Source organism: Tyto alba, unplaced genomic scaffold (assembly GCF_018691265.1).
Source record: "Tyto alba isolate M040663 unplaced genomic scaffold, T.alba_DEE_v4.0 Super-Scaffold_18, whole genome shotgun sequence".
Taxonomy (NCBI): Eukaryota; Metazoa; Chordata; class Aves; order Strigiformes; family Tytonidae; genus Tyto; species Tyto alba.
This window is the reverse complement of record NW_024881280.1, coordinates 7,378,412-7,390,278: the sequence shown is the minus strand read 5'-3', so window position 1 is coordinate 7,390,278 and position 11,867 is coordinate 7,378,412.

Sequence of the window (11,867 nt, the reverse complement as noted above, 5' to 3'; positions counted from 1 at the left end):
TCACTCAAGACAGAGACATGAGCGAGGGCTGCCACCGGCTCCAGGATTTCTGGGTTTGTCCTATTTTAGGAAGATCTTGCATCCTGCAAACACTGCTTATGGGAAATGATTGGATGCAGAAATCCTAGTGGGGGCCCATGAGGCAGCCTCATGTAGAGATGTGGCAATGTGGCATGCTGACATTTTGACATAACGTGGTGATGATTTTATGCTAGCATCAGCCCTCCAAGAGGAAAGTAAATATGTGACATATTGTTCAGGGAAACAAAACAAACCAGACAATGAGGTCCTGTGCCCAGTGACTGATGTAGCCTCTGCAGGCCCATGCAAAACCCCTTCTCCTTTGTGATCTGGGGATGCTGGGAAAATGAGTGCATCAGGGTATCCAATACCCATCCCTGGCCCATCCAGCCCTCCTCGCTTTTTGTCTTTGTGTGCGGCCATGCAGGGAGCAAACACAGAGCACCCGCTGCGTTTCTATTGTTTCTCCTGTCTAATGGCCCTACTTAGCCATGGAGGAGCGGGATGGATTTGCGCCTTGCGCACATTGTTCTTGGGGTTCAAAAGAATACTTAAACTAGAGCAGTAGTTAGTATGACAATGGAATAGAAATGAACATTCACTCCAGTGGCTGTGGATGGCACGGGGGGCTTAGATAATGGGACAAGGGAGAAGAAAATTAATGAATCTGTCTGTCTGTTGACCCATCAGCATAAATATCTTATCAGTCATATGCGACAGTACATCTAGTTGGCTGGTAAGTGCTATGCTTGCCCAAGCTCCCAGCTGTATTCTTTAAGTCAAAAGTTTCATCAGGTAATTTAGCAGGCTGAAGAAAGCTGGTACTCGACCACATAGCGAGCCCCAAACGGATGAGCAATAAGCGCTTCGTCTGTGAGTGTTAGATGATGTAAACCAATGGTACGCTGAGGGCACTGGTACCACTCGAGTTCCGTGCCCATGGATAATGGTGATGGAGATGCTCCTCCACAGCCTACATGGGAGCCTTCCTTGAGCTGACCAACGGTGGGGACACCCTGTCAGGCTTTTTAATGCTCTTAGGCAGGGCTGTGCTGCCACCCTTAGCCAGCAGGGAGGGACCAAGAGGTCTTCTGTCACTGGGTGCCTTTTGGCAGGGGCTGCTTAAGGGGGGCAACCACCAAAGTCTCCCCAAGTGACCAGATCACCTGTGGGAGGGCAGACGGCAGCGTGGCTCCCATCCTGGAGGGGATGTAGCTGTCATGATGGAGCGATTAAACAGTTGGGTAAGGATGATGTACCGTTTTGTTGAAAAGCCTGGGGTGAGGCATGGGCCCATTCTGTGTGGTTCTTCCTGTACATACACACACAAACCCAGGGTGGGAAACCTTTCTTCTCAGACCTGAGGATGGGATTTGTCTCATCCTGCTTTAGCAGCGTAATAGGTATATAGGCTACGTTAATTATCTGCATCTCCTCTTGAGTCAACACTGAGAGATAGGGCCATATCACTCATCCTGGGAGGGGACACTGTGCTAGACAGGATGAGTCATCATTTGCAGAAACCCTTCTCTCTCCACTGACTCCAGAGGGACCTGCATGACCAGATCGGGTGAGACCCCTAATTTTTAGAAAGCTAAAGCCAGGTGAGATGAATCCCTTTGTTAGTGCCTGAGCAGGGCAGGGATGATGTGGTTTGCCCTGATGCATAGCAGCCTGGGGTAGAGCTGGGAGCAAGGGGTGGCATTTCGGAGCATCCGTCACTGGCCGGTGCTTGGGATGTCTGGCCGAGATTAGGATCGGGGGTGTCCCAGTTCTGGGAGGAGCATGACCCTTATGACAAAGCTTGCAGAACTAGCTACAAGATATAAAGAAATACAGCCTCGTAGGTTGCTTGCATTCTGACACTCTTGCTGTTGAAGCCTTCCTTATGCTGCAGCAGGACACCTGACTAAAAGCCATCTCTGCAATCCAGAAAGGCTGCAAACTGGGATATATGGATTAAACCAGGGGGCTGAACCACAATCACGATGCTGAATGGATTAATTGGTAAAATCAGGTTGCGCACTGGGGATTGGATTTTGAGCACCCTTTCAGCTTTGAGAGAAGGAGAGCCTAATGCAAGATGCTGGTTTAGGCCCGTTCCTAACAAAATCTGGAGCGTTGTTGCAAAGGTAGAGGAAGGAGTGTTTCAACTGACATATACCATGACTAATGAACTCTTTGTAGGTTACAAAGCATTTCCATCTTATTATTTATACATTTAGAATGCTCCAAAATAGATATTGCAAGGAATTTATAGCTTTTAAAATCTGGCTCTGTTTTATTAATTCATTAGGGGAATCTCATAGTTAACCCTTGAATAATCAGTTTAAAAGCAGCAGGCAGATTTACTGGCATACAGTTTTACATGGACGTTTTGCTGGTCAAATGCCAAGATATATAGCAATTTAGATGTCCAGTGTGTTTATTATCTAGGATCTAGCCTTCAGTCTTGAAACATACACACTGGCAGCCCAAGTCTTTGGAGAACATCACCAAACTGGGATGCTTTATCTCATGTACTGGGAAACGTTTTTATTCTGTTCATGATGAATTGTCCAGTGAATGCACTTTGCACAATATATCGTACAACTGCTTATTTTGGTGCCTGCTTGTTTTCCTGTTTAAGAGTTTTGGCCATATTTACATGTTGTGTTTCATTTCATGCTTGCTGCAGCCCCCCTGCAGATGAGTGCTGCTTCTTGTCTCATTTTAGAAACATTTCACAGCTGATTAATTTCTGCTAAATCCTCAAATTGATGAAAACAAGGAGCATGCATTTGCAAGGACTAATTCCAGCTTTAAAGTACTCTTACATGTAGCTTTTTTATTTAAGATTTTTGGCAAGGCCTTTATGAGCCTTTTTCCCGGTCATTTCCCACTTCTTCTCCCATCAGACATGGTAGCAGGAATTGGAATGGGAGGGTAGTCTGTGTCCTGTTGCCTTGAATTTTAACCACCATGATATCTGCTTTTTCTCAGAACAAGCGAGGATGACAGGGCAGAAAAATCACCAGGGACGGCTTTCCCTATGTTAACTCTCCAGCAGTGACTGCCACCCGTGGAGCTCTAGCAGAGCAGCAATGACAGAAGAAGCTGGAGATAAAAGTCTGGCAGGGATACAACTGCTGGTGCAAATTTTGCTCGCTCCCTCCTGCCTGCTCTTCTTGCCTAGAGGGGACCGCGTTCACTGGTACACTTAGGGCGGCTGGCACAGGAGCAAGATAAATCCCACAAAAGATCCTCTCTGATGAACCTGTTTCAAAGTCTCTTCATCTTGCAAACAGTGGGGAAATGGTTAGAGGTAGGAAATGCATCCACCTGCTAATTTATTTCTGTGGTTCTCATGAGGCTCTTAATGAAGGTGGCATCACTATGCTCACCTGAGGCCAGGCAGCCCTGCCAGGGAGCTCTTCCTAAACCCAGACACAGGTGTTCCTCATGATGGAAAAAAATTGCACTGACCTGAGCTCTGTTGTTAGCCAGCACAATAGCAGGATAAGAGCGGTGAGTTGGGGAGAGACAAGTTGTGTGGCAGGGAAGAAGTTTATCCTTGGTCTGTTGCTGGTATCGTTTTGCTTGGAGTTTGTGGCTGAGGTAAGAGATTGTGGGGTGTGCTGGATGTTTAAGGGGACAAGCACTGGGTAGGTAAGGTGATGTTTTCTGTAAAGATCTTAATGTAAAGAATGAAGGAAAGCTGAAAAAGGACGTAAGAATAGTGGAAAAGGAGGAAAAATATGGAGGTGCTTTCTTTGTGTGGTGCGGGGAAGGAGGTGGGACAGAGGGCAGGAGGCTGGGTCTAAAGAGGTGCCCAGGAAGCCTGCTTTAGCACACAGGCCTAGGATATCCTGACATAAGTGTATCTGCTCTTCTGAACGCAACAGTTTTTGGGGAAAAAAAAAAAAAACAAAAAAACAGCCAACAACTGCTATGCATTGTTTGGTATCAGTTGTCAGAACAGGTTCTTAGCTCTGACTCTTGTTTCTCTTCTTATTTACCAGATAGGCAAATTGGTGAAATCCAGCTCGATCTTAAAATTGCTATTCACATGACTTCTAGCTGCACAGTCATTCAGAGGCAGTCAGCCAGGGTGTTTAGAAGATTCATAGAAATCACCATACTCTGAGTGACTGCATCCTGGATGAGGAAATACCAACAAAAGCTGCTGCACAAGTACAATGCTTAAAGAACAGGACCTTTCTTAGCAAAACATAGCAATGATCCCAATATGGTTGAGGTTTGTGGTGTATCAACACCAAAGTGGTTTTGGCTTACTCCTAAAATAACAGAGATTGATAAATTTTGTTGCTTAAAAATCTGCTGAAGAGTCTAAGGCTTGTATTGCTGTGAACTTCAAAGCACCTCTAACAACGGACTCGGCACTGCCATATTTTTTTGTAGTGCTTTGTGTACAGCTTAGCTAGCCTGGAAATGTGTTGCTCATAATCCTATCAGATTCTGTTAAACCAATGAAAGCAGCCACCAAATTCTGAGTCAGTGGATCACAGTTCTGACCAGGTTCGTGTGATGCCCCAAACTCATTCTTCTTTAATTCAGTGCTGCTGGGAGATTTTAGACATGTAGCTTTACAGGCTGATACTTTATCTTATTAAAGGATCCGCTGCAGCGCAAGCAGCAGCTGTGGAAACTATCCTGTGCTGCTCATTTAATATTCCTTCATGCCAATGTGGATGGGTAGCCAGTAGCATTAGAAAGTTTGTACTACACTCGTTAGAAAAGGTGCTTTCAGGCTTTGCATGTGGATCGATATCCATTGGCAGTGAGGCAGAAACCATCCAATTCATTGTGTGCAATGTGGGTAGTATGTGTAGGTGGTGGTGGCTGTTGGTCACCACCATGTTGGGTGGAGACCTGGAGAGAAGCCCCAGGTCACAACCAGGTCCCTGAGCCAGCAGGTCCTGCTGGTGATTTCGCCAGAGACTGTGGAGCTCCTGACTTCCAGCAGTGGTTAAGCTTGGGGGCTATACTCCAGAAAGTCTCAGGGTTGGATGAAATGTGGAGCTCTCAGCTGCTGACAGATGAAAGCTAATTTACATTGCTTTGACCTAAAGGTCAGTAAGTCACAGAAGTCATTGTTGTGTTAGAAGTCCTTGAAATTTGGAGTGCGAAGTTTTGTATTCATGCGTGGTAAAGTCATGTAGGGATGCTCAGAAGGTACTCGAGTCTCTCTCGGTGGTGTTGTCTCTAGCCTGTCCTACTGCAGTGCCACAGTAATGGAAAGACTTCTCTTGGCTGAGCTCAGGGCCGTGTTCCCCCTCAGGATGTGCCCTGCTAGATCCTACTACTTTCTTTTCCTCCATCTAGGTGAGATCTTACTGTGTTTGGGGTGCTGGACTGCCACTGCCTGCTATTGGGACATCTCCAGAGGTAGGGCATTTGGGCAATAGGAAATCAAGCAGCACCAAGCAAGGTGTAAACCTAATTCAAATATGTAAGTCAAGATCAATGTTTTGCATTGATCAAAGTTTTTTTTTTTTTTTTGAGGTTTGGAAGAAGTTTTCCATAGGGACCTAGCCCTCCAGTGGCTGTAAGTGCTGAAAGCTAGTCTGGTAAAGGAAGGTGTTTCTGTGGTGGTGAGATGACAGCTGACCATTTGTGCCAGCTTTTCATCAGTAAAGCAGCTCACAAATCAGAGAAAAGCAAAGTATGGAAACTCTGGAACCAATGACTGCTTTGCTTTGGCCATTTCCCTGGAAATTGGGTGTATGGACATGTGGGAGCATGCATGCTAGTGTTCAGATGAGATTTCTTGACTTAGACCTATTACTAATGTATGCTTTCTCTCTCCTCAAACCAGGGATTTTCTTTAATTGGTTGTCAGAGGTTCATAGATATGGGATGATTTCTGTGGAGTTTGGTTGTGAGCTTGCTGGTAACAGCTAGCGCTGAGTGTCTGTCTGTTCCTGGTGATCTCTCACACCAAGTGCATGCAGAGATCCTCACCACATGGATGCCATGTACACGTCCACACTGAAAACTCACTGTTCTTCCAGGATGCTACTGGATACTACGTGGTTATAAAAGTCCTTCGTTTGCTCTGTGCACAGGCAGGGCCTGAATCCCAGGTGACATCTGATGGCTCTGTGCTATGCAGAAGGCGGTCACTTCTGTCCACCGAATCTGTGAAGCTCTAGACCAAGATTTATTGTGCTTGCTGTCATTCTCACATCTCCCTTTGTGAATGGGCAGGTGGACTGTCAGAAGATTTTAGGACAGGATTTGGGGATGAAACTCAACTGCCCGTAATTCGGATCTGCAATATTGTCATCTCTGGAGCTCTGAACAGGGCTCTGGTCCCTCCATCTGTAGGAAAGGGACAGGAAAGAACCACAAAATATCTGAAGACACGGGGTGGTGGCTCCATCCTCACCTACCAGTGACTGGATGAGGGACCTGTGAGAACACGCACTCTACCAAATCCAAAGATGAGGCTTGAACAATGCAGTTACTGGCAATGTATATGACCTTGGACTGGTAGAGTAAGAAGAGACTGTTTGGTCAGCTCAGTGGCATATTATCTAAGTAGACAATAAATGAATATTTAACTGGAATTATATCTTTTATTGCTTCTGCCCATCCAGACATCAAAAATGTAGGACACCACTGGCACAAACAAGAGCTGCCCATTTATTCAGTGCTTTGTCACCCACGCATGTCTACACCCATGTGCAGTCATAGGCTGTTGATTTTTACAGCAAGTTCCCTTTCCCTCCCCACCTACAAGCCCTCTCACTCAGCCCATTAACCTGATTTACTTGAATCCCACTTGTGGCGTGATACAGCTATTTTCGTAATAGTTGTAGCTGTAGAGAGCTAATATTACCTTGAGATTACGGATGTGTTCTTATCTGGTGAGCCCAAGACAGTTAAACTGGAGTGCGACTTAGAGAAACCGAAAGTGGGCTGTATGCACTCGTTTATGGTAAATGAGAAGTTTGCTCAAAACAGGTGGATCGCCTGTGAGTCGACATCTTTACCTGGTGTGTCATAGGCTGGTATCTGACTGGCTGTGCAGGAAGGGCTGCAGCCTTGTTCCCCTTATGATTAAGAGAGCTGCCAGTACTCTTCGTACTGGGCAGTACAGAAATACATACCCCACCGGGCTGCGGCGCTTGCCTGTGTGGCAGGGTTGCAGGAGCTGGGTGAGTATCCCGGCACCCCAGTGTTCTCAGGCTTTCCTGCTTCGTCTGAGACCAGGAGTGTTAACCGGGAGCCACTTTCCTGAAAATAACCTAGGGCATGTACAGTAGATCAAGGGATGCGTGGCAACCCCTTCCGATTTTTAGCTCTACCTCCAAGGAGAAAATTCACGCTTTTCTTTTCGCAGTCGCAGGAACGCAGCTGGCTCAGCCACAGCCCATCAGAATACAGTTTTGTTGACTGAAGATTATTAATTTAGCAGATTTCCGTTGGAGCTGCTCACAAATGTGGGAATTGCTGGGTTAATCTTCATAAAAGATAGAAAAATTGGCAGCAGAAGGAATTTTTGAAAAAGCAAATTAAAGTAGAGGAAAGAAGCAGGTGTGAAGTAAATTATTTACAGTGGAGTGTTTTCCTTTTGGAGCTAACAGAGAATGTAAGGGTATTTCCTGGGAAGAGGAATGTCACATTTAGAGGTGTCCTTCCTTTGCTAGTAGAGAGGTGAAAATCCCTAACAGTTAAACATTTCCAGCTCAGACATGCCCATTACTGGCAGAAGAGGCTCTGTGATTAGTATTTGCTAGCCCTTCGGGGCTTTGGTTTAGTTCCCACTTACATTTAATTTGCCACAAAGAACAAAGTTGCAGTACAAATGATCAAGGAAGTTTTTCCAAATCATGTTATTGTTTCGCATGTGCCTGAGTAATTCCTGCAAAGAAGGAAACGTGAACTAATATAACATATTTATCACACAGCTCAGGGAATGCTGTGGCTGTTGCCAGAGGAGATTTCTGTTCATAAACCTGCCTATTGGATTTTTCACACGAGAAAAGATTCTCTAGGTGTCAAGTCTGTTCATTGTGTTGCTTTGAGAGCAGCTGAGCTCCGGTGAGCCTCAGGGACAGAGCGTGCTGTACTGCTTTTGTGGTGTCCTGAGGATCTTCATGCTACAGCAGGATCTTTTGGGGCCAAAAGGACAGACCTGATGTAAAAATTCTGGAGGGAAAGGGTTAACAAGAGGTGAAATGAAAACAGAGCAGTAGACCTCTGTCCTCTCCCAAGTCTGAGCAATGAGGTCAGGGCACAGCCTTTTTGGCAGACTCTCTGAGTCTGGTAGACCCCATGGTATTTGCTAGGTCTCTTTATCCCTTATAATGCAGGCAGAAACAATATTTTTTTGTCATTATAACACCATTCAGCTCAGAACTGGCTTCAGGACCTGGAGGGAGAGATGCATGGAGGTTCTCTGGGCGTCTCCCAGCTGTAGCTGATAAGCTTATTTGAAAGAGGGGTTTTAGAGCTTTTGGCTTTCACTGCTGCAGCCAGCTGCTCTTTCTGGTAGGCTTGGGCAAGTCTACCCTGAGCTTAGTTTCAAGTCTAATTGGCAAAGAAAGGGCAAAATGCTTACCGTTTTCCTTAACGAGAAGGTTCTGTATGCTCCTAGGTCCCTCATGTCTTGCAGTGGGTCTAGCTTTGTTAGTATCTGGAGACGGGAGGTGGCCTTACACAACCTGGAATGACACTGCTTGAGAAACGTCTCCTGTGTGAGGTGTCCAGTACTTCTGACTCCCTTCTGAGCGAAGAGCATCCTGAGAGCAGTTTTTCCCTCAGACCTGCAAAGTGTAGCCTCTGGTGTGATCTTGCCTCGCGTCGTGAACATGACCGCGTGTGTCTGTGTGCATGCAGGGGAACAACGGCCTCAAAACTTCTCAAGTTGAAGTTTGCGTTGAGCGTACGGAGGTCCCTTATTGAAAATCACCCTTGCAGTTTAATGCGTTCAGCAGAGTGCTGCACCATCTGCAAAGCTTCTGTCCCGGTCTGGACATCCCTCTGACTCAGGTGCTTTGAGAGCTGAACTTACAATTGTGCCCATTACAGAAAGACCATCAGCCAAGCGGTCAGGGCCAGAGCCGAATGGTGACAGGTTTGAGCTATGTTGGTATTTGGACGCAGGACCAATTCAGATTCCAGGTTTCAAACACTGGATGAGGAATGTGCACAACAATTTTTAATCAGCCTTCGGTCCATTGTATTTCTCTGATTAATCCTTCAGTGCAACTAACCTTTGCAGTAGGTGAACTTTTTCCTTTTCCCTTGTCACACATCTAGGTCCCACTTTGTACATATTCTAATTATTAGTGAAATACAGCATCTTTATGATGCCTCGGTAGTCCAGAGACTCCAGCCCGGGGCAGGAAATTCCCATCATTAAAGGTTTGCTCAGCTCTCTCTCTCCAGAAAATGACATTTACTAATTACATCATTTTGATGTATATGATACCCAAACCAAACATGTTATAAATTAGCAAAAGCTCATTTGTTTCATGAAAAGTATTGTTCTTCTTTTATTCAATGACCTTTTTGTTCCTCTACATCCTGGACCAATCAAGTGCCGGTGTAGTCGCTGACTTCTGAGCACAGACAATAGCTTATTCCGTCTATTCTGTTCAGATGACTGTAGGAATAGGCAGTCACTTTGTCATGTGGAGACTGGAGGTTGTATAAAACCCTTTTTCCCACCATTTAGAGAGAGTCTGAATCCTGAGAGGAAAACCCTGTCATAATAATAATAATAATCCAGAAGCTAGAGCCCATTGAAGTTTTCTCAGCTTTATGATTTGGGTGGGGTTGGAATGTAGCCCTCCCCAGCCGAGGTTCACTTGAATTTTGAGAGCTATAGCATGGATTGGCTTTCTCTGTGTTTCTAGCAACAGGTTGTGGTGTTTTGTTTTTTTTTTTTTTTCAATGAGCTCTGTACGCAGTTTTCCACAGCAAAACCTCCAGCGCTTGCGAACGTATCGGGGCCGGGGGGCTGGCTGGTGCAAGCCTGCTGCTTTCTCCTCCGAACCTTGCGGGATGGGAGGTGCCTTTCTCCAGCACGCTTGCCGAGCGGCCCAGCATGACGGTCCGGGGCTCGACTGGATGCTCTCTGAGCAGCTGTCGTTCAGACACACAGAAATCACCCGCCACCTCCTCCGTGCTGCTCAGCAATGCCTCTCAGTGTTACTGAGGCCCGGCAGCAGGCTCCGCTCCGGATGAAGCATCCCGTGGGAAATTCCTTGGGGAAGGTGTAGGGCTGGAGAATGGAAGGAGCGAGGTGAAGGGGGAGCGAAGTCCTTCGGTGCCTTCTGCGGGCGGCCTTGGCCAAAGTCGCCCTGGGAGGGAGATGAGGGGGGCCGGGGTGCTGGGGAAATGCGGGTGGATGATGGCAGGGCCCTCTGATGCTGCTCCGGGAGGCTCTGCCCGGCAGCCCTTCGTACCGTCCACCGACCTCATCCGTGAGATGCCCGTGGCCAGCCAGAGAGGAGCAGTGTCCGGTGGGACCTCTTGGGCAAGGTCAATGCTCGTGGCCACCCCTTACGTGCAGCCTGCAGCAGCCCCTTGCTGTGGCCTGGGGTCCCAGGGAGCAGGCAGGGATGGAGTGAGGAGGGAGCAGAGGCGGGAGGAGGACTAAGACCTCTGTAAATCCCAGGAATGGCAGCAGCTCTCCAGTGCCACCAATATCTACAGGGGAAGTGCTGAGACACGGAGTGAGAGGCATTACGTGTGTTTGGTGGGGCTAGGAGAGGGCTGAGAGACCTCATTAGCATCATTCATATATTTCTGAGTGGTCATTTAATACTGTTCTTCTTCCTACCAGCCTTTTTGGAAGGCAGCGTGTACCATTCACAACAAGTGTTTATCTTCCAGCTTTAAATACAGACGTCAGAATATTTCCCTCCTTATTCATGCTCCTTCTTTTCTCACAGCCCAATTATTCATGACATCACCACCTTTTCCTCCTCAGCCCCAGACACAGTGTTTCTGTGGCTACAATTTCCTGGACAAGAATTTCCAGTTTGCATTGTTGGGGGGGAAACAGGAGGGGGGGGGGGGGGGGCGGGAAAAAAAAGGTCATTTCGTGTGGAAACATTAAATGAGAAACACAGACATGGAAAACTCAGATGCGCGCACACACACACACATGCACACATGCAGAGCAACAACAACAACCACCACCAAGGTTATTATAATTAATTTAAAATCTGTTTAGAAAAGGGTTCCTTTTATGTTGGACGGGCTCTTTAAGCGGCTCAAGAAGTATGAAAAACAGGAAATCAAACTGCCTCATTAGGAATTGACTCTGCTCAGTAATTAGAGGCTAGAAAACAAAACAAGGAAAAGCAGGTGGCAAGTGAGCTCCAAGCAGGCAGCTATTGTATCATTTCAATGTTCTGCGGCCTAACAACGTTATTTTTTCAGAAAAGTGTTACTTCCATGGAAAAATGATTATGAGAATAATCAGAAGTTTAATGGGAAAGTGCAGCTTGCTCAAACTCAATACGGAGGCGGCTAGCTCGCTTCAGCCTGGAGTTTAATTCATAATTAGGCGGGGTATTTTGCTGCGTTTAAAAAGACAACTCTGTTCTCCAGCATTGACTGCTCTCCCATGAAAATCATGTTAAAAGTAATTACTGAGTGATACCATATTTTGCTGATACAATCAGATGAGATAACCCTAGACATTAATACCAATTATATTTTCTAATAATAAACTTTGCTGAGCAAATGCTGCCAGTTATTTCCAGCAAATATCTGTTTATGTTTTAGTCATGCTGGAGTAAGGGTTTGCCTGCTGTACCCCTTTATTCCTTCAGTTTTGCAGGAATGTGCTTTTTGCAGAGAGCTCGCTTCCAAATGCCACC